Here is a 21,166-nt window from a genome sequence, read left to right as displayed (position 1 = left end):
GGACATGTAAAAATGAAGTTATGCTCTGTTCTTTGGGAAGTTAAGTTCCTTGACTTTTGCTGCGTTTGTATAAATTTGTGTGAATTATGGCCATTTCTCATAGTTGGGTCAGCATATTCTTTTATCTGTGAATTACTTACTACATTATTAGATGGCAGCTAGTATCGTCTGTCTCTCTCAGTGAACAAAATGTTCTATTTTTCAGAGATTGTATACATGGGAAATATACAATGGTAATTGTTAATCCTGACATTTGCCTGGTGTAGCAACCTAAAGGGCCCGCTACACATAGCGATATCGCTAGCAATATCACTGTAACGTCACTGGTTTTGTGACGTAGCAGCGATATTGCTACATGTGATACTTCCGACTGGCTCCCCCGCTGATTATCGCTGATCGCGCGAGAACATCCTGGACCATTTCTCGTCGGGCACTTCCTCCTGGGCTTCCTGTGGCGCCGACGAGCGGCGTGTGGATGCGGGCGGGAGGACGTCAGGATCGCCGCGTCTGACAGGTACGTAGCGACCCCTGCTATGTCGCTGGTGAGATCTGCCTGTTCGGCAGCTCTCTAGCGACCACTTAGCGATGCACCAGCGATCCATGTCGTTGTCGGGATCGCTAGTGCATAAGTGTAACGGTACCCTTAGGCATGGTTCAGTAACTAGACAGCTGATTCAGAGACTGTCTTGCTTACCAGAATACAGATGCTTTTAATTTGTTAATGATTGACTTTATGTGGCCTTAATAGATGATTGCAGTATGAGTAACCTGTCTCTATAACTCTTTAATGGCAAAATTATATGTGTATTTATCCTATGTAATAGCTACAAATCACCATCTGCACCCAATCTGTGTGAATTTGCCATTTCCAAAGTTAAAATCTCTCTCTCTGACAAATTGATTCAGTTGGGGGTTTAGAAGGTGGGATACCTTATTTTTCAGACTATAAGATGCACCGGACCATAAGACGCACCTAGGTTTTAGAGGAGGAAAACAGAAAAAAAATTGAAGCAAAAAATGTGGTCTTGACACACTATTATGAGGGGAGGAGCTGCTGCTGACATTACTATAGGGGTAATATTCCCCATCCTGGTATATATATTCTCCCCATCCTGATATATATGTCCCTATCCAGGTATACATGGCTCCCTATCCAGTTATATATGGCCTCCTTTCCCCTTTCCTGTCATACATGGCACCCCAGTCCCCATCCTGGAATACATGGTCCCCCATCCAGGTATACATGGTCCCCATCCTTATCATGGTAGACATGGCAATCATCCTTATCCTTGTCTGCATGGCAACATCCTGATCCTGGTATACATGGCCACCATCCTCATCCTGGTATAAATGGTCCCCCCATCCTCATCCTGTTATACATGGCCACCATCTTGGTATACATGGCCATCTTCACCCTTCCTGGTATACATGGTCACCATCCTGGTATAAATTCCCCCCCCCCCCCCCCCCCCGATCCTGGTATACATAGCCACCATCCCCATCCTTGTGTGAATAGCCTCCATCCACCATCCTGGTAAACATGGCCCCTTTCACGCTGCGCACATAAAAAAATAAACAATTCTACTTACCTTCCTTTCACTCCCTCACAACGGCGTCCTGTTCTGATGCACGAAGCTCATTTCAGCATGTAACAGCTCATGACGTCACTGCCATGTGCCCTCACATGTTGAAGTCAGCTGCTGGAATACGGGATTATAGGAGTGGAGAGCAGTGAATATTCATCTTCTTTAATAGCAGGCACGTGTGCCTGCTATTAAAGAGAATACATTTTCACTGCTCTCCATGCCCATGAAAGTGGAGAGCAGTGAATATTCATGGCAGCCCAAACCCAACCCAATAAATAAAGACACTAGACTACAAGTACTTTTGGGAATAAATGGCCGTGATGCTTTATTTAGGGTTACTTAAATAATAAAATTGTAATCAATTAATTATCTACTAACCATCACTTAATTACCAACCAAAAGAAACCAATCCACCCTTGTAAAGGGCGATTTTCCCACAAATATCACATCACAACAAAAAACAGAATAAAGGGAGGGAGGGGGGATCTTCTTTTCTTCAAACAGCTCCGGTATGCAGAAATAACACCAAAACAGGGTTTTTTATACATTTAATTCGCCCGCCAAAAAAACGGAATCCACCAATGAAAACCTTTTAAAACTGGGCGCCAATAACTGGAAAAAAACGGTCAGGACTGCTCGTGGCAGTTACCACAGCTAAACTGCTGACCTTTGTTTGACCCCAAAACCAGCCATTAGTATGCTAAATACCATTCCTATAAGGAACTATTGATTAGGTCTGGGCTGCCATGAGACCCCCCCCCCCTTATTTTATTTCTATTTGCGGGGGGTGGGGCTTCCATTCCTTTTAATAGCAGGCACACGTGATCACCCGGCGGCTGCGGCTAACACTGGGTTCGCTGTTAAAGAAGATAAATAGTCACTGTTCCACACGTCCATAGTCCGTCCCTCCTCTCTACTCCGGCTTCTGTGTGTATAGAGGTGGGCAGGACTATGAGCGTGGAGGGCAGTAAATATGAATTTTCTTTAACAGGGGGCACAGTGTTAGCCGCCATCTCCTGCTTCCTTTGATTACCCCCCCCTGCCACAGGGGACATAGATATACAAAATATGTCCGGACTACAAGACGCACCCCAACTTTTCTCTAAAATTTTGGAGGAAAAAAGTGCCTCTTATAGTCAGAAAATGCAGTAAGTGTGTGCATTTATATATAAATATTGTGGGTTTTAGTTTTCACATTCTGTTGAACTAAAATTCAGTTTGATAATTAGTTGATATTAAAGGCATTGTCTGGTGCAAATCGATAAGTTTGCAGTCCATATATACTCACTCCCTGCCAGAGCAAGTTTAGTGGGCGCTCCATAAACTTGTATTGTGTGAGGCCGCATACTCTAGCCGACCACATCCACTGGACACCTTCGTCACTCGTTGGGGAGCAGCGTCACTCAGTACAAGTGTATGGAGCGAGGCCTCGCCTACTGGCCGGGCTCTGGCTGGGAGTATGTATAACAAATGCATTCCCTCTGGTCCCGTCTCAGAATCTGAGGCAATTCATAAGTCGCAGTTACACAGAATAACAGCAGACTTATCTATTTGGACCTGACATCCTCGTTAAGTATATTCAAAATTACTTTTGTCAATTTCAAATTTGCCTATTTTTGTGAATAGTTAAGTAACTTGGTCTTGTTTCCATGTCGAAGCCATGGTTTATGGCTACAATTTTTCCATGAAGACCAATTCTGGCCAGACTTTTTTCCAAATAGTAGATCAGTGTAGTTGAGTTTTTCTGTTTGATACCAGTTATGTGCTGATGGCAGTGTTGGACATCTTCCAATTTTGAAGAGAATTAAATGTGTCTTCTCTACGAAGTTTCCTTGGCCGATGACTCTGTCTACTGTCTTAACATTGCCAGTGGAAGGCGAAAGAGCCATATTCAATTCTATCTATCTGATTTAATATAGGGGTGTTTTAGATTAAAATTAATATAAAAGTATTCTGCAACTCTAAAGTGCAGACATGTATACAGTCCTCGACATTGAAATCGCAATACCAAGAAGGAGAAGAACACCTAGATTTATTCAGTATCGAGCATTAGTCCCATGTACAGAAATACCCACGCTTACACACCTTGGCTGCCATCAGTGAGGTCATTAATGATTGTCTAAGGAATGTTCACATCAATTGCCACTTGGGCACGCAAGTCATGAAGATCCACTGCACACCATGGTTGCACATTCAGGCCATGCACGCTGCTCCGGTACCACAATGTTGTCTGGAAAAATGGCTCCTGGGACATTTGGAAGAATTGGCCATAGCATTGATTGTAAAAATATCATCTCTATACAACATGTAAAGTACAATGTTGTCTTTCAATAGCGATATAATGTTTTTTTCACATGTGTGGGCTGCAGGGCTGAGTACTTACTGCCCCCATTTCCTGCCTGGCCTTCTCTGCTCCACTTTATCTATTTCAGGTAAAGTGGGCGAGAGGGCTGTTGCTTCAGTTGAGTGCACAAGGCTTTTTCTTTCATGTTGCTGAAAGTAATAGTTATTAGGTTGGCTGAGTCACGGTTGGTTTATACACAAGTATCTCATTCTTTTCTCGTGTCTTTTTTTTCTATACTACGGTTATCCGATACTAGCCTAAAACTGCTGCCTTCTGCTTATAATTATCAGACAGTAGATTTGTTTTATCTGAAGGAAAAAAACAAATTCTTCAAACATTTCCACAGTGCATTGGGATGTTGACCCTACCATGGGAGAATTCACTAATAAAGCAGTAGAGTAACAATGGTTTATACAGCTGGCTTTAAAAAAATTGCAGTCAACAAACAAGTGCAATAATGGTACAAAAAAAATTTGAAGTATCACATTTTTATTAGACAGAGCAGTAAATATTGATATGCATATTTGGTATTACTGTACTTATAACAATCAGTAAAATACAGCGATCAATAAATCACATCAATTAAGGGGCACAAATTTAACCCAAAATAAAACTTGACATAAATGTGTAAAAAAACTAGAGCTCATCTTGCCAAAACATTACTTCATACACTGTTTGCCAAAAAATAAAATAAAATATATGGCTGTCATGGCATGGCTATAAATGTGGGAAAATGGAAACAAAAAAATTCTGGTTGTCTCAAGTGCATCGCCTTCCCATCAGTACAAGGATTAAAAGGATTTTCCCCATGAGGAATCTTCAGGAGCGCACTTCTTCCCTGTTTTCCACCCTTCTGCCTGTTGGGGGCAATGCACTCCTACTTGATTGACAGTTCGGACCAGCAGCCACCGCCTTTCAGGGCTTATCTACAGCATTTTATAATGCTGTAGATAAGCCCCCGGTCCGACCTGAAAGATAAGAAAAATAAGTTTTATTATACTCAACCGGGAGGAAGGGGCTGTCCGATGCGTTCCATTCCGATGAGTGTCGTAGGTCTGGGTCCGGCGTCTCCCATCTTCATGCGATGTTGTCCTCCTGCTTGCTTCGTGTCGTGCTCCTGTGCAGGCGTACTGATCTGCCCTGTTGAGGGCAGAGCAAAGCAACTGCAGTGCGCAGGCGCTGGGCCTATCTGACCGCACTGCAGTACCCACTGGACCGGACATTGGATGCTGCAGATAAGCCCTGAAATGCAGCGGCCGCATCTTATAGCGGCAAAACGAGGTGACAGGTTCACTTTAACTGAATTGTGTGCTTTCTGAATCAGAGCAGCAAGGGGGGACTGAAGCTGCACGGATCTTAAGCAGCCAGCTTCAGAGCAGTGCTCTGGTCACTTGCCTTTTTTTCTTTGCGCTTTTGAGTGTTTTTTTTTTTTTTTTTAACATGCGTTTTTAGTCGTGTTTTTGACCTGCGGTTTTTGTCTCTTTTTGGCATGGCATGTTTTAAATAATGCTGTTTTTTTAATATTTCCAGATATATAGCTTTGACAAAACTTTAACTAAAATAGGAATCACGGCACTCCTGTGGACGGTGCCAGAGTAGGTTCTTGTCTCATACAAATCTTGGAGAAAACTTGGCACTAATGTAAATGATGAAAGAAGATAATGTTAATAATGTTATTGTGTGTAGGCAATCCATATAAAGACGACGTTTCGGTCATACAAAGATCTTCATCAGTTAGACAGAATGCTGTGTAATGGTAATGACGGACGTTCTGGATGAGCAGTGCTACTCACCGACGCAGGACATGCTGCTCATCCAAGGCATTCTGTCTTACTGATGAAGGTCATTGTATGACCGAAACACAGTCTTTATTTTAGATTGCCTACACACAATAAAATTATCTTCTTTCATCATTTGACAAAACTTTATTGATACAGTAATGTGCGAATCACAGGCGGTTTTCCTTAGCAGAAACGCACTAAAATCTTTAATGCAGTTCTCTGGGAAAAATCTCTAGTTAGAATTCCGCTTACCCGCTAGAGAGATTGATGTTGTCACGCTTGCGCCTTGGCTGATTGGCGCGAGCCGGGGGGTTGTGGTCCCACTGTGCCACAGACCAGACTACCCTGGAAGGGGCATGACTAAGGCAGCTGCCTTGGTCTTCTCTGGAGCCTCCAATGGTGAGGTCAGGGTTGTGCGGTAGGCAGCTGCCAGGTGCCACTCCAGGGTGGTGTCTGGCTGTGGCTGCTGATCCCACTCAGGGGCAAGTCACTTGGACAGGTGTGACTGATAGGCAGGTAGGCACGGCTGGTGCCCAGGCAGACACAGCTGAGACACAGGGCAAGCAGGCACGGCTGAGACACAGGGCAAGCAGGCACGGCTGCTGAGACACAGGGCAAGCAGGCAGGCACAGCTTGAGACAGGGCAGGCGGGCACAGCTTGAGACACAGGGCAAGCGGGCGGGCGGGTACTGGAACAGACAGGAGGGGGTGGAGTATGACAGAACAGGGTTGGACCTGTTCACACAGGAGCACAGACAGGGCTTGCAAGGGTGCAGAGCACAGACAGGGCTTGCAAGGGTGCAGAGCACAGACAGGGCTTGCAAGGGTGCAGAGCACAGACAGGGCTTGCAAGGGTGCAGAGCACAGACAGAGGACACAAGGAAAGACACAGCAAGGAAAGAAGCCACAGACAGGGAGACAAAGGTAGGACAGAGTTCAGACAGGGAGATGGCACAAGACAAGGTACAGGGTCCAGGAAATGCTGCCTCCTGGAGGGCGGAAGGTTGGGTATAAGACAAAGCTAGGACGGAGACACAGAGACCAGGATATTATGCCTCCTGGCGGGTAAACAGAGAATACCAAGCAAGGCTAGGAGTATTCCACCAGAGAAGGAGGAGATACACAGGAGAGGACCTGGCAGGCTCAGTAGCAAGATACTAACTGAGTTTAGTTTCAATAAGGCTTTATTTGAACATTTTAAATTTGGAAACATAGCTTTGTTTAGAGTAAATTTTTCCCTCGCAGGGGAAATGGAAATGTACATAATAAAACATATCTGACATGTGGGGAGAGAGAACATTGACAAAGACATGAGGGAATAACACATTAGGAAAGAAGTGATGAGTCCACAGTTTAAGGTGTAATGGAGGTCATTGCACTTGTTGTCATAATATTAACAAAGAATAGGGGTGAGACCTAGTCTAGGGCCCGCCCCCCTCCCCGCCCACAACATTAAGGAGAAAATCGCAACACCTGATCCATCTGTGTATTAGGGTCTAGCTCCATCCAAGGCCTCCAGGTATTAACAAAACTAATCCACATGTCATTTCTTGTAGCCTCTATTCGTTCGTAAAGCATAATGTTATTCATTTTTTCTTTCACGAGTACAATTGACAACACTGAAGATTTCCTGTTCGCAGCGATGTGGATTTTGGTGGCCATAAAAAGGAAGTTTAGTAATTTGTGGAAGTTTTTAGTAAGTGACGGGTGTTTTGCTCCCAATAGGAAGACAGCAGGATCTAATCCCAATTTCTTGCCCAACATCCGTTCTATCAATAGTCCAACTTTTTGCCATAGACTTTGGACTACCTGGCAGGTCCACCATATGTGTCTCATGTCGCCTTGGAGGTTGCATCCTCGAAAGCATAAAGCAGATACATTTGGATATATATTGTAGACTTTAGGCGAGACTAGATAGCTTCTGTGGAGAACTTTCAGTGAGGTTTCGACAAGAGATGACTGGTGGCTACCCTTGGACAATGTATCATAGCACGATCTCCAATCCTCCAAGGATAAATTAAACCCCAATTCCTCCTCCCACTGGGACATGTATCTCAATTTTTCTTTGTTATGAGGAAAGTTAAAGATGGAGTACAACAAAGAAATCGTACCCCTTCCCATAGGGTCGTGTATACATTTTTGCTCATAACTTGAGATATTCAAGGGAGTTTTGTTAGGAAGGAGTCGAAGGACAAAGTGAAACAACTGGTTCATGTGCCATGACTCTCTGACCGGAGGGGTAAACTTTTGGATGAATTCAGGTATATCCAACAGTATGTTGAAAGGGGAACATAAATGTTTTAAAGTGGAAATTCCTTTCAAGATCCACCAGGAGAAAAGATGTGGGTCCAGACCAGGGAGGAACATCGGGTTGCGAAACAGGGAGATTAATGCAGAAGGCGTGGATTGCAATTCAAATTTAAATCTGGCCTTTCTCCAAAGAGTGAAGGAATGAGCTGCAAAGGGTGCAAGAGTGTGTATGGTTTTTGGAAGCCTCTCTATAGACCACATCAGGCCCGGTAGGGACAAAGGTCTGAGGAGAAAAGATTCCAAATGTACCCATCTTGGTTTGTGAACATGTATTTGTTAGTTGAGCTATTTGTGCAGCTCTAAAGTAATGCATAAAGTTTGGTAAAGGTTGTAGGCTTTCCTGAAGAGATGGGTTTTCAGGTTCCGTCTGAAGGATCCGAGTGTGGTAGATAGCCGGACGTGTTGGGGCAAAGAATTCCAGAGAATGGGGGCTATTCGGGAGAAGTCTTGGAGGCGGTTAGGTGAGGAGCGAATAAGTGTGGAGGAGAGAAAGAGGTCTTGGGAGGATCGGAGATTACGTGAGGGAAGATATCGGGAGATTAATTCAGAGATATATGGAGGAGACAGGTTATAGATGGCCTTGTAGGTCAGTATTAGTAATTTGAATTGGATACGCTGAGGGAATGGAAGCCAGTGAAGAGATTTGCAGAGGGGAGAAGCAGAGGAGTAGCGAGGAGAGAAATGAATTAATCGGGCAGCAGAGATAAGGATGGACTGGAGAGGTGAGAGGGTGTTAGCAGGGAGGCCACAGAAAAGGCTGTTGCAGTAGTCGAGACAGGAGATGATGAGGGCCTGCACAAGAATTTTAGTAGATTGAGAGTTGAGGAAGGGGCGGATTCTGGAAATATTTTTGAGCTGGAGACGGCAGGAGGTGGAGAGAGTTTGGATGTGTGGTTTGAAGGACAGGGCAGAGTCAAGGGTTACTCCGAGTGCCAGAGAGGTAGATCTGAGTGTCATCGGCATAAAGATGGTACTGGAATCCGTGGGACTTTCTGAGTTGCCCCAGGCCAAGTGTATAGATTGAGAAGAGTAGGGGTCCTAGAACAGAGCCTTGGGGGACTCCAACTGAGAGTGGGTGGGATGAGGAGGTAGTCCCACACTAGTGGGAGACGCTGAATGTGCGGTTGGAGAGTTATGAGTTGATCCAGGATAGGGCGAGTTCTTTGATGCCAAAGGAAGAGAGGATCTGTAGTAGGAGGCAGTGGTCAACTGTGTCGAAGGCAGAGACGCTCTATGTGAAATTAGGTTAATACCTAGATAGATTAGAAAGTTCTCTCTTTTCGTGAATTTAAAATGAGAGATAATACTGAGTTTAGACATTGCACAGGCCATGTTCCAGTGGATAGGGCAGGCCTAAATAGTAGAGGGCTCTAGTTAATTGGTCAGGGACACATTAGCCAGGTGCACCCTGACTCCATAAGAAGCAGAGAGTTCAGGCGGCACCGCCCCCCTATACACACAGTCAAGAAACATGAACACAGCAGACAGGAGGCAAGGCAAGGAGCTGCCGGTAAACAGAATTCACAGCAAGGCCTGGAGCAGTGAGCAAGTTGGTGAGTGGGGAATGGGAGGCCATGCAGCAATGCCAGTAGGGTTGTTACAGATGTTTTGGATTTCAAACACGTACCGCAGGTCAGTTTACGCTGATCAAAAATATAATTCAATAAAAAAGGCATAATGGGCATGAGATTTCTATAAATCGTATTCACTTTGCTGGAACTGTAAGGTGCAGCGAAATTACATATTGTCAAAAACTTGCCAAACACTCATAGTGGGAACTTAACCTTAATGTCTGCCTTGGCTGAGGAGATTGCGCAAAGTTCTGATTTTTTTTCACAGGAGAATATGTGGATGATTAGTAAACATGGTCAAGCATTGGTAAAAAGCTGGAGCTGTAATTGAGTTTTAAAGACAGAACTTCATAGAGAAAGCCTGGCCTGAGCTCAGCAACTGAGGATTCCTTTATATTGTCTGGTCCATGTCCGTAGCTGTACATGCACATAGCTCATCCTTTCTGCTGTGGACTCACAGACTCCGCATTGAAAACAGAACTTTGTTTCCCCTTATCTCCGGTCTGTCACTGAGATCAGCTCTCCAGAGTAGCATTTGACTACTATTAAGGTACTGTCACACTTACCAATGTACCAGCGATCCCGACCAGCGATATGATGCGGTCAGGATCGCTGGTACATAGCAGGGGTCGGGGGTCGCCACTTACCTGTCACACCAGGCGATCCTGCGTCCTCCCGCCTGGCTCCATGCTCGTCGCTTGTCTCTCCACAGGAAGCGCCGCAGGAAGCTGACGACGAGAAGCGGTCCAGGACGTTCTCGTGCGATCAGCGATAAGCAGCGGGGGAGTGGGTCGTAGGTAAGTATCACACACAGCGATGTCGCTAGCAATATCGCTATAACGTCACAAGTTATAGCGATATTGCTAGCGATATCGCTTAGTGTGACAGTACCTTCACATAAAGTTCGACAAGTTTTAACTTCTTATTAGCAAAAGTAAAGTTACCCTTTTAAGGAAACAGTTACTTCTGCTTATTTGTTTTATTAGAGCCACTATATGACTGTCTTTGTATGTAATAGAGTTCAATAGTTAAAGAGGTTTTCTAGGATGTAAAATAAATGTCAAACAGCAGGGAACAAAATAAATTAGAACAATAAGCAATACTCACTAATTTCATAATTGTTTCATTATTGGGTTTTCAAAAGTATAACAATAAAATATTTTCTCTGGAACAGAATTAGCCAGTCAATTAATTGCCTGAGACAAATCGGACAAACAAAATAACAATATTGGCTGTTAGAAATCAGGTAGTCATGAATCGAGAGAAATCTGGTTAAAGCCCCCACACAAACGCCATACACAAAAGAAAGCTGTCGGCCATACACAAGAAAAATGCCAAGCTATCCTGTGTTGTCGTTGAGAGCCGATGCCAACCTTTATCATAGAACAAAAGGAAGTCTGACATGCCGTAACTTCTCTTCCGCAATATCATCTGTCAGGGAAGGTTTTGGAGACCCCCACACACATTAGACTGTTGTCCGACCTTTCCCATATGAGCGAGTTCGGCTGACATTAGTTTGGTGGCCTTAACACGTCAAAATCCAAGCTTGTCTCAATTGTAAAATGAAAAAGAGTCTGTGTAAAGTGCTTGAGAGAGTCTATAATTACTAAGTAAGCGAGTCCCAATCTCAAAACTTCCAAATACAGTTAAATTTGTCCAGTTAATCATTGATATAGGCCATAATGTATTCCATATTTCAACCTTTTATCCTAGCATAGAGATTAGCATTTTGTTCCTTTGTTTAATAATAAGGCATTTAGCTGCCATCAAAATCTGTAAGTACAATATGGTGAATCCATAGGTGTTGGTGTTATATTCTAAAGAAAAGCTTAGGGATCCATAGGAATATCACAGTCTGGGACATTATATAGAAGAAGGGGTGCTGGTGTGCTGCCAAGGAGGATAGTGGACACAGACGGTAGATGTAAATACCTTTATTTGAAGATCCTGTATTCAAAGGTTGGAGGCCGGGAGACTTGAGAACCCCAAAATAATGTCTGAACAAAGTCAATGATTTGCTTTGTGTCAGCAATTGGTATTTGGCTTGTAGTTCTTCAAATGTCAGTATGGTGTGAATTTTGTAAACGGCTTTATCATCATATTGGAACAGGCCATTTTGATACCAATTCTTAAACATAATTAATGTAAGATTGTTGGAACTAGAGGGATGGTAAAGGTAAGGATTGATATGATTTTGAAAGGGGGAACCTCCTAGAATATTTCTTCGAGATATCCCTAGTGAATGATATGGGACCCAAAAGATCTTGTGTCGGAGGACAAAATGGACCAGTCCATAGAGGTGAATTAGGGTGTACAGCAGCCAGCTAGAGATTCTCAATTTCATTTTACTTAGCTTGGAGGACATGCAGTTATTCTCCTCAGAGCAGTTGGCCAATAATAATAAAATATGGGACTGCCAGAGCCTCAATGTTTCTGCCTACTAGTACATTAAATTTTGTAAATCTGTAAGGCTTGTTAGCCGATGGGAAATAAATAAGAAAAGCTTGCAGAGCCCTTAGGTTACCCAAAGGAACTGTAATCAGAAGAGTCTACAATAAATAAAGGAATTTGGGGAGCATCAGTATTTTGATATGTATGAGAAAAAGAATAATGAAAGCTTGGGCCATTTTAATAAAAGGTCACATTCCTATATAGAAATGCTGGAAATTATGAGCATAAATGGTATGGTGCATTGTTGTCTTTTAATAATTAAGAGATTCATTTTTTCATTTGCACGGGAAGTTTGTTTGGCGTCTCTATAATTGGCCAGGAGGAATATTTAAAAGAAGAGTTTCAGTCTCCTTTATGTTAACTTTATTACCAGATAAACTACCTCCATATTCTTGTGTGACTGCATTCATTTTGGGTAATGTATTGTGTGTGTGTGTGTGTAATGTTGAAATGAGGTATTCCATGAACCATTGTAACTTAAAGTCTCTGTCCCTCAACCTTACCTACTCAGTCTTTGGATTGAGATATGTTGAAGTTGCTAGCAAATCAATGCATAATTCAATAAGCATGGGGCAAAAGTATGGAGAAGTTTACTGCCATTGAGTTTAAGTAGAAACTTTTGATAGAGAATAAGAAACAACCCTTCATACAATACGCTTTTAAAAAAACAATCCTAGTTGATCAAACGCATTTTCTGTATCCAGACTCAATAAAGCAATATTCCCTTCTTAATTCCTCTGTTATTCCAACACCGTAACATTGGTGGTCCCCTGTCCATCTGTTTACTTTTGGTTTTAGTGGTCATATTCTACACATCCAATGCAGCTTCCTGGCCTCATGGGTCTCTGTACCCATCCGCTTTGTGGTGCTTCATTGATGACGTCCCTGACTTAACAGTTCCAAACAGAGCCTCTTCACTTACGGAAAAAGGGCTTTGATGCCAGCACACATGACTAGGTCTGAGGGCAGAGTATTCATGGCACAACATGTTATAACATACACTGGTGAGCAAAAGGGTAACAATGTTTTGTACTTTTGACTTTCAGGCTCCATATCTAATCATCCACTATTTATTTTTATGTGAGACTACCATCATTTTAGTGACAATAATCTTGGCTATCTCATACAGTACATACTTAACTAGTTATCATAGGATTAATTATTCAGATTCTTGGGATGTGCCTGTATTGTTATTGTTTTGCTCCTGGTAGTGGAAATATGTTTTTTCTTTTTATAAACTACAAATTACAACCTGTTCTAACACAAGCAAAAGGTCAGTTGGTTCGAATCGAGGAGCAGCTATGAAGAACATTTCCCAAGAAAAGAGAAACCACATCATACAGCTCACCGATAGCGGTCTCTCGGCACAGAAGATTGTCAAACTGCATCAAGTGAGTGCCATGACAGTTGGAAGAATACAAAATGAAGTCCGTCCATCCATTCAAAAGCCAAGAGGTGGACGTCCAGAAAAAATAGCAGAGTTTGGCTCATCACAAGGTCTATCAGTTCTGGCACAGCAAACATGGCCGTGGAGGTGGCTCGTATGCTTCCTCATAGTGAGATCACAGACATCCATTCAAGTAGTGTGCAACACATGTCACACAAGTCTGGAATGATGGCCTGAACAAAATTGTAGAAGCCTCAACTTCAATATTGTCATAAGAAGCGTCAGCTCGAGTTTGCAAAAAAAAGTGGACAGAAGATTGGAAACTGTTGATTTGGAGTGATGAAATGAAAGTCAATAGACTAGGCTCTGATGGGTGCAAATGGGTCTAGAAGAAACGAGGGAAAATGGGACTAATGTTTTGAGAAATTTAAGAAACTGTCAAATTTGGTGGAGGAACAATGATGATATGGGGTTGTTTCAAAGGTTTTGGATACTTGAACAGGATTGATGGTGGTCTCAATGCTGAGCTATCTGTGAGTATCCTACAAAACGAGTTGCTTCGTACACTCGAGTACTATGAGTATGAAAAGCATGACATAGTGTTCCAGAAGGACAACCCGAAGCATACGTCGTGATTGGCGAAGAAATGATTCAATGAAAATAAAGTAGAGGTGCTGTATTGGCCTCCACAGTCCCCAGACCTCAACCCAATCAAACACTTGTGGCTAAAGTTGAAGAAAAAGCTGTATACATACCCAAGTGAGTCAACCAGTATGCACCAACCTTGGAAATGCTTAGAAGAGATTTGGGAGCAGATTTCTGTTGAAACATGCTTGAATCAGATCTAGGGCATGCCCAGAAAGGTGGATTTACAAAATAACGATAATTAAAATTTTGATTTTTGTTTTATTTTTTTTAAAGGAGCACAACAATAACAATGCAGTGACATGCCAATAATCTGCATGACTAACCATATGCAAGATAGTTGCAAGTCAAGTTTGTGTGAGTTAACTAAGATGAAGTCAAATGTTCAAAAGATTGTTACCCTTTTGCTCATCAGTGTACATGCATGTGAGTATTGGCCCAAGAAGGGGAGGAGAAAAAAGGCCACCCCCTTTTAAGTATGGTTGCTGCGACAATGACATACAGGGAAAGATGTTTAATTAGAATATAAACACAATTTCTTAGCACAATTTTTCATACGAACTGTGTCCTCTCATTTCTGCCTCTTCTCTTTGTGGCTTGCAGTTGGCAGTTTCCTCAGATTTTGATTGTTCATGTGTGTTACATATACCTCATTATTTACAATGTTGTGTCTCTTAACAATTTTGGAAAGGCAATTTGGCACAAGTGTTACACAAAATGAGTCAATATTGGAACCGTGAGCAATGTTGTAGTATTTTCCTATGTTGTTTGCCAGAAATCTCTCCTCAGTCAACCATAGCTTGCCAGAGACTGACTGCAATAGAACAGCCTCCTAAACAATTTCATGGGGCTACTGTGTCTGGACCATGCTGCCTTATGACATTTTATTAGATTGGACATATTTCATTAGGTTTAGAAGAAGGTCTTGTAACTACTGAATTTGATCCCTGTTGTTGGCCACACTCATTGCATTTGCAGTTTTTTTTTTATAATGCCTCTAAAGTCTTTGATTGTGTGATGCATAGACAGCAATTGAACACAACCCAAAAAAAATTGCACTCATATCAAATTTTCATGGGCATCAGCCTCCTGGTTCCTGAATAATTAGCTAGCTCTGATGGACGGAATGCTAATTTTCAAAAAATATTCTGACGTTGTTTAGCAATGGAATGTCCTACTGGCAGTGAGATAATGACAATCCATGTGGTCCAACAAGTTTTATGGCAGTAGAGAGAGAAATTAAAATGATACAAGATAATTAAGGAATAAGTGAGAATGAAAATGTCTGGTCAACTTCCAGACATTTTCTCGCACATAAAAGAATGTAAATTTGGATAGGATTGTGACTAAATTTTCAACTGTTTAGTTCCCATAAGCGAAACATGATCCTGTGCTCAAAGAATGCACCTTTTTCTTTCTTGTCAAGCAGGCCTTGCATATTAGATTTTTTTCATCGTATCCTGCTAATTGCAGTGGGATCCACAACAATTTGATGAGTATGGAACAATCTTGACCCGTCCTTTCATTCTACCCCAAAGTGCTCCATCAGCCACTTTTTTCAAAAACATGGATGATTTGCTGAGCTGAAAAGGTGTGTTTATTAGAGAGTCAGCAGAGCGCAGCTCTCATGTGGCCTGCAAGACTAGAAAAGACACAGGCCATTGTTTGCCCGTCTTCTTTCACTGGGTAGATTCTTCCAAAGAATATGTTCCTTGGACACACAGTGTGCAGATGGTCATACAGTAGTGTTAACTCATGGAGGATAGTTGTGCGATACTGAATCTTTGAGGCCATGTTGTCAGAGCCATGTTGTTTCTACTACGGGAACCTCTGCAATACCCTTTATAACTTGACCGCTCTTATAATCGCACGAGATTGGCTACTGATCCATGCTTTCACCCCTTAGTGACCGAGCCAACTTTGACCGGAGTGGCCAAGCCAAATTTTACAATTCTGACCACTGTTATTTATGTGGTAATACTCTGGAACGTTTCAACATATCCTACTATTTCTGAAATCTGTTTTTTGTGACATATTGTACTTCATGATAGTGGTAAAGTTCCTTCGATATGACTTGCGTTTATTTGGGAAAAAAATTAACATTTGGCAATTTTTTTTGGCATTTTGCAATTTGCAAGCTTTGAATGTTTATACCCTTAAATAAGAGAGCTATGTCACACAAAATAGTTCATAAATAACATTTCCCACATGTCTACTTTACACCAGCACAATTTTGGAAACATATTTTTTTTTGTTATGAAGTTAGAAGGGTTAAAAGTTGACCAGCGATTTCTCATTTTTCCTACAAAATTTACAGAACCATTTTCTTTAGGGGCCATGTATTTGAAGTCTCTTTGAGGAGTTTATATGACAGAATTTACCCAAAAGTGACACCATTCTAAAAACTGCACCCCTCATATTGAAGGTACTCAAAATCACATTCAATAAGTTTATTAACCCTTCAGTTGCTTCACAGGAACTGAAGCAACATGCAAGGAAAACATGAACATTTAACTTTTTTGACAAAAGATTTACTTTAGGCTACTTTCACACTTGCATTTTTTTGCGCTGCGCACCGTGCGCAGTGCAAACGCACATAAAAAACACATCATGCGTTTTTTGCGGGTTTGTGCGCGTCTTTAAAAAAAACGCATGCTTTTTTTGCGCTGACGTGCGCATTACTATGCGCACGTCAGTGCACCCATAGACTATAATGCACGCAATGCGGTTTTTCTCACCCAACCACCCATAGACTATAATGGGTGGTTGGGTGAAAAAAAAAGCATTGCGTGCGCATGCGTTTTTTTGGGGGCAAGTTGGCCGCTCAAAAAATGCAACAGAGTGCATTTTGTGCGCCCGAGCGCACACTACAAAAAAACGCATGCGCGTACAAACGCATGTGTATGCGCACCCATGTTAAGAATAGGAAAAAAAAAGCATGCGTTTTTTGCGCGAAAAAACAGCGCAAAAAAACGCAAGTGTGAAACCAGCCTTAGACCCAAACTTTTTTTATTTTCACAAGAGTAAAGAGAGAAAATGGATCACAAAATTTGTTGTGCAATTTCACTTGAGTATGCAGATACTCCATTTACAGGGGTGCATGGCAGGGCTTGGAAGGAAAGAAGCGCTATTTGACTTTTTGAACACAAAATTTGCTAGAATTCAGAGCGGGCGCCGTGTCGCATTTGCCGAGCCCCTGGTGTGCCTAAATAGTGGAAACCCCCACAAGTGACACCATTTTGGAAACTACACCCCTCAAGGATTTTTTCCAGGGGTATAGTGGGCATTTTGAACCCACAGGTGCGACACAGAATTTGACAACATTAGGTTGTCATAATGAATACGTCGTCATTAGTGTTAAGCACAAGTCCTCGCTACTCCAGTTTGCATCGGGTGACATGCTCAAGTCCCCGCCCCGCATATTTTGTAGCTGTTAGACACCCTCAAAAAAAAAAAAAGCATACATGGATACTCCGTGCACACCAAAGCACCCGATGTGAACTCCAGTAGCAAGCAGTTGTGTTCAACACTAGCTGTGATATTATCATCTTTTTTTTTTTGTTTACTTATTAAAAAAACCCAATTCTAACTCCAACCCCCTAACACAACTCTAACCCCAATCCTAACCCCCCCCAACTGCAAAAATTGGAAAAATTATTTTTTATTTTAGGATTTTTATCCAACTAAGGAAGTGACAGAGGGGGATTTGATTTATTATTTTTTTTCTTTTGATCACTATTATAGGGTTTATCACAATGATCAAAAGGAGCCAATAGGAAAAATTCCTGAATGTTGCAGTGTACGCGGAGGTCTGGGGGATGGAGTAGGAACTGGGGAATGGCATACCGGGCGGGGTCAGGAGACCTCATTTCTCTCTCCCCTGACAGGTATATCATATTAGAGAGAGAAATTATTTTAAGATTTTTATTGATTGCCGTTATTCACTGAATAAAGGTGATTACGTGATCGGAGACCAGAAAATCCGGCCCTGTTCATGTTCTCCAGGGTCTCAGCTACCCCCGGTGGCTGAGACCACGGAGATATTCCGACTCTGGGAGGCGCTATATCCTTATTATCTATTGCCATTTTAAAACGGCAATGAAGGAATAAGGCCTTTTAGTGGCCACTGTTTTAATGCGTATCGTAGGTCGTTATGGGGTTAAAGAAAAGAAATGTCAACAATGTCAGTTCATTAAAGAAGCACGCCCATCAAAATGTGTATCCACTTAATATATTGCAATCATCAAGGTCTATAACAGTGTGTACTTACAATTGCTAATTTTGCTCTTCTACCCATCTAATTTTTCCCTTTTTTCATTAGGTTCATTAGGTCTGTGACATCACATGGTTAAAAACTGACTAGCTGAATTCTTCTAAGCTCTGGGTAGAAACAGGAGGTCAGTTTTCCCTGTATGAGTCATAAGTCACTGCAAAAGTTTCTGGCAGGGGGAGAGGAGGAGCAGCTGGGTCAGGAGTTGAAGAGGGGAATGATAAATGCAGGAACAAAAGACTTTGTTTCTACATGGAGCAGAGAAAAGAGAAGTATTAGCTGGGTAGAAAGGCAAAATGAGCAATTATAAGTACACAGTGCCATATAATATGATGACTGCAATATAATAAGAGGTTAAAACCTTTGATGGGAGCACTTCTTTAATAATGTTCCCTCACCCAGTGTTTCTAGGTGCAATGTTACTAGTCTATGTGTATAATGATTGAACATCATGACAGTAATATTGAGATGCAATATAAATCACATTTTACCCTCGAGCTCTGAAAGTGTTACCTAGGTAGCGTTAAATATCCTAAATCTTTTGAAGCCCAAATTTCAAAGGAAAACCCTACAAAAGATAAAGAAACAGGCAATTTCTTTCCTCTGATGTTGTCTACCTAACACCTTTTATCTTATCAGGAGGATTGTTTAAAATATACAGATCCCCATCAAAGCAGAGTGTAATCCAAGCAATCTAAAAATAATACCATATATCCTGTATAAGACAGAATTAACGAAAAGCATAATAATATGGAAGATTCTGCTATCACTATTTTTTATAATTATTATGATTAGTATTAATACTAGCAGTAGTGCTTAAAATAACTGGCTAATTTTACACTTAACGCATTTTTTGCGGTCTGTTATTGCGGCCCGTTTTTGCAGGCCGTATTGCCGCATTTTTTGTGGTCTGCCTCAATAACGGACCGCAAAAGTTTGCGGATTGCCGTTTTTCTTTTTTCCAATACTATTGAAATAGTATTGGAAAAAAAAAACAGCGTTTCGCAAAACCGGAAGTCACGGTGCACCGCAAAAACAAACTTCCGTTTGTTTTTGCGGCCCCATTGATTTACAATGGGGGCCATGTCCATACGCCGTATAAAAGATTGAGCAAGCTCGATCTTTTATCACGGCCGCAAAAATGGCCCTCACGGCCGCCCGGCACACAGCGCTTTTTGGAATTTTTGCGGGCCAATTTTGCGGTCCCATAGAAATCTATTGGGGTCGCAAAATTGGTCGCAAAGTGTAAAAGAAGCCTAATGGTAAGTTTTATATTGATGTGAAATCCAAGCTTCTATCTAAGTCTTTTTTATTGAAAGGAGTTGTCCAGTCACAACATATTGATAACCTATGCCATGGATAAGTCATAAATATGAGATGGGTGGTCTGCTCCCCCACTGATCAGCTGTTATTTGCTTCAGATACTGTTTAGTATTGTTTAGATAATGTATTTTTTAGTGTTTTGGAGCTATATATATATATATACACAGTATATCTATAATATGACGGGCTATGCGTCACTCTGTCTGAAGCCTCTATAGACTGCGCAAGCGCGATGCGCCTGTGCAGTCTGGCTCCAGACAGAGTGACGCACCCCCCTAGGAGATCGCCGGCACAACACCTTACCGATTCGGTGTGGCCGCCAGGGCTGTGGAGTCGGAGTCGTGGAGTCGGAGTTAGTTTTGGTCGGAGTCGGTAGAAATGTACCGACTCCGACTCCAGCTTTAAAAAAAAATGTATTAATATTTCATAATTGAACTTTCATATGAATTTTATAAATGTTACTCAAATATATGTTCTATCAAACTATGAACAACAGTGATAAGCAGTTCTGCTGGAGATAGAGACATTTCTTACTTCTTGTGTGTCACTGTTCTCCACTGCCCTTACCTAATCTTATACTTGGTTAACCTCATGCTGCCCCAACCCCCCTACTTACAATGTATGAAACTGAAAGTGAAAATGTGTTGCAAATTCTTAGTAGTAAAGCTCCTCCTCTAGACTAGATCATACTAGGTGTGCGCCTTCCAAGCATCTCACAGCTGCCTGCTACTCAGAAGAGGAAGACTGTAAGAAGTATTATCCTTTCAACAAACTTTGCATCAGTTAACTGTGAGTACATGAGGAATAATAACAGTATTACTGACCACTATATCAGTTGTACCACCTGGCAATAATTTTGTACAATTGTTTTTAGGAAAAACAATTGTCATTTGGATTGTGAATGCAGAATTAAAAACCTGAGAATGTCAAAGAAGCATCACATTAAATCAGCTGTATTTGAACATTTCACCATCACTCAAGATAGAAAACATTATGTCTGTCAGTGTATGACAAATGATCCAGACGAAAACAAATGCTGTGAAGCCAAGATGAGTGCATATTCAGGCAAAGATAAAAATGCTCCTACCAGAGCTTCTAATCTAAAGAGACATTTACAGCACTTTCATCCAGAAGTACTGAAAGCAGTGGATGAGAAAGACTGCATCCAAACCAATGAACCAGTGCCCAGCTCTTCCAGCCAAACAAAGGAGCAGAGAACTTTGCAGCCATCAGTTGCAAGATATTTTGTCAGTGACAAAGTTACTGTGACAATGACAGTAGATACATTTAAAAAACAGATCATAGAGCTTGTTGTGCCTATTTCATTATTTTCACGACCAGCTTTTATGTGTCTGAATGGGGAAATGGCCCGCAAGCTTGGTGTTTCTCTGGAGAGAGAGAGTATTAGAAAATTAGTAATCGAAGAAGCTTTTAAACAAAAGGAAGAACTTAAAAAAACTCTCAAGGGACGCTTTCTGTTTCTTAAAATGGATGCCTG

At 41.8% G+C, this 21,166-nt stretch overlaps 1 protein-coding gene across 6 annotated transcripts in view; it reads left to right on the top strand.

Annotated features, from left to right (window-relative positions):
• PTPN13 (protein tyrosine phosphatase non-receptor type 13) overlaps positions 1-21,166 on the top strand; it is a 399,005-nt gene that overhangs the window by 140,987 nt on the left and 236,852 nt on the right. The window lies entirely within an intron of this gene.

This window comes from Dendrobates tinctorius, unplaced genomic scaffold, assembly GCF_039654945.1.
Source record: "Dendrobates tinctorius isolate UK_male_01 unplaced genomic scaffold, ASM3965494v1 ptg000011l, whole genome shotgun sequence".
NCBI classification, from domain to species: Eukaryota; Metazoa; Chordata; class Amphibia; order Anura; family Dendrobatidae; genus Dendrobates; species Dendrobates tinctorius.
This window is presented reverse-complemented; position numbering and strand designations above follow the sequence as displayed.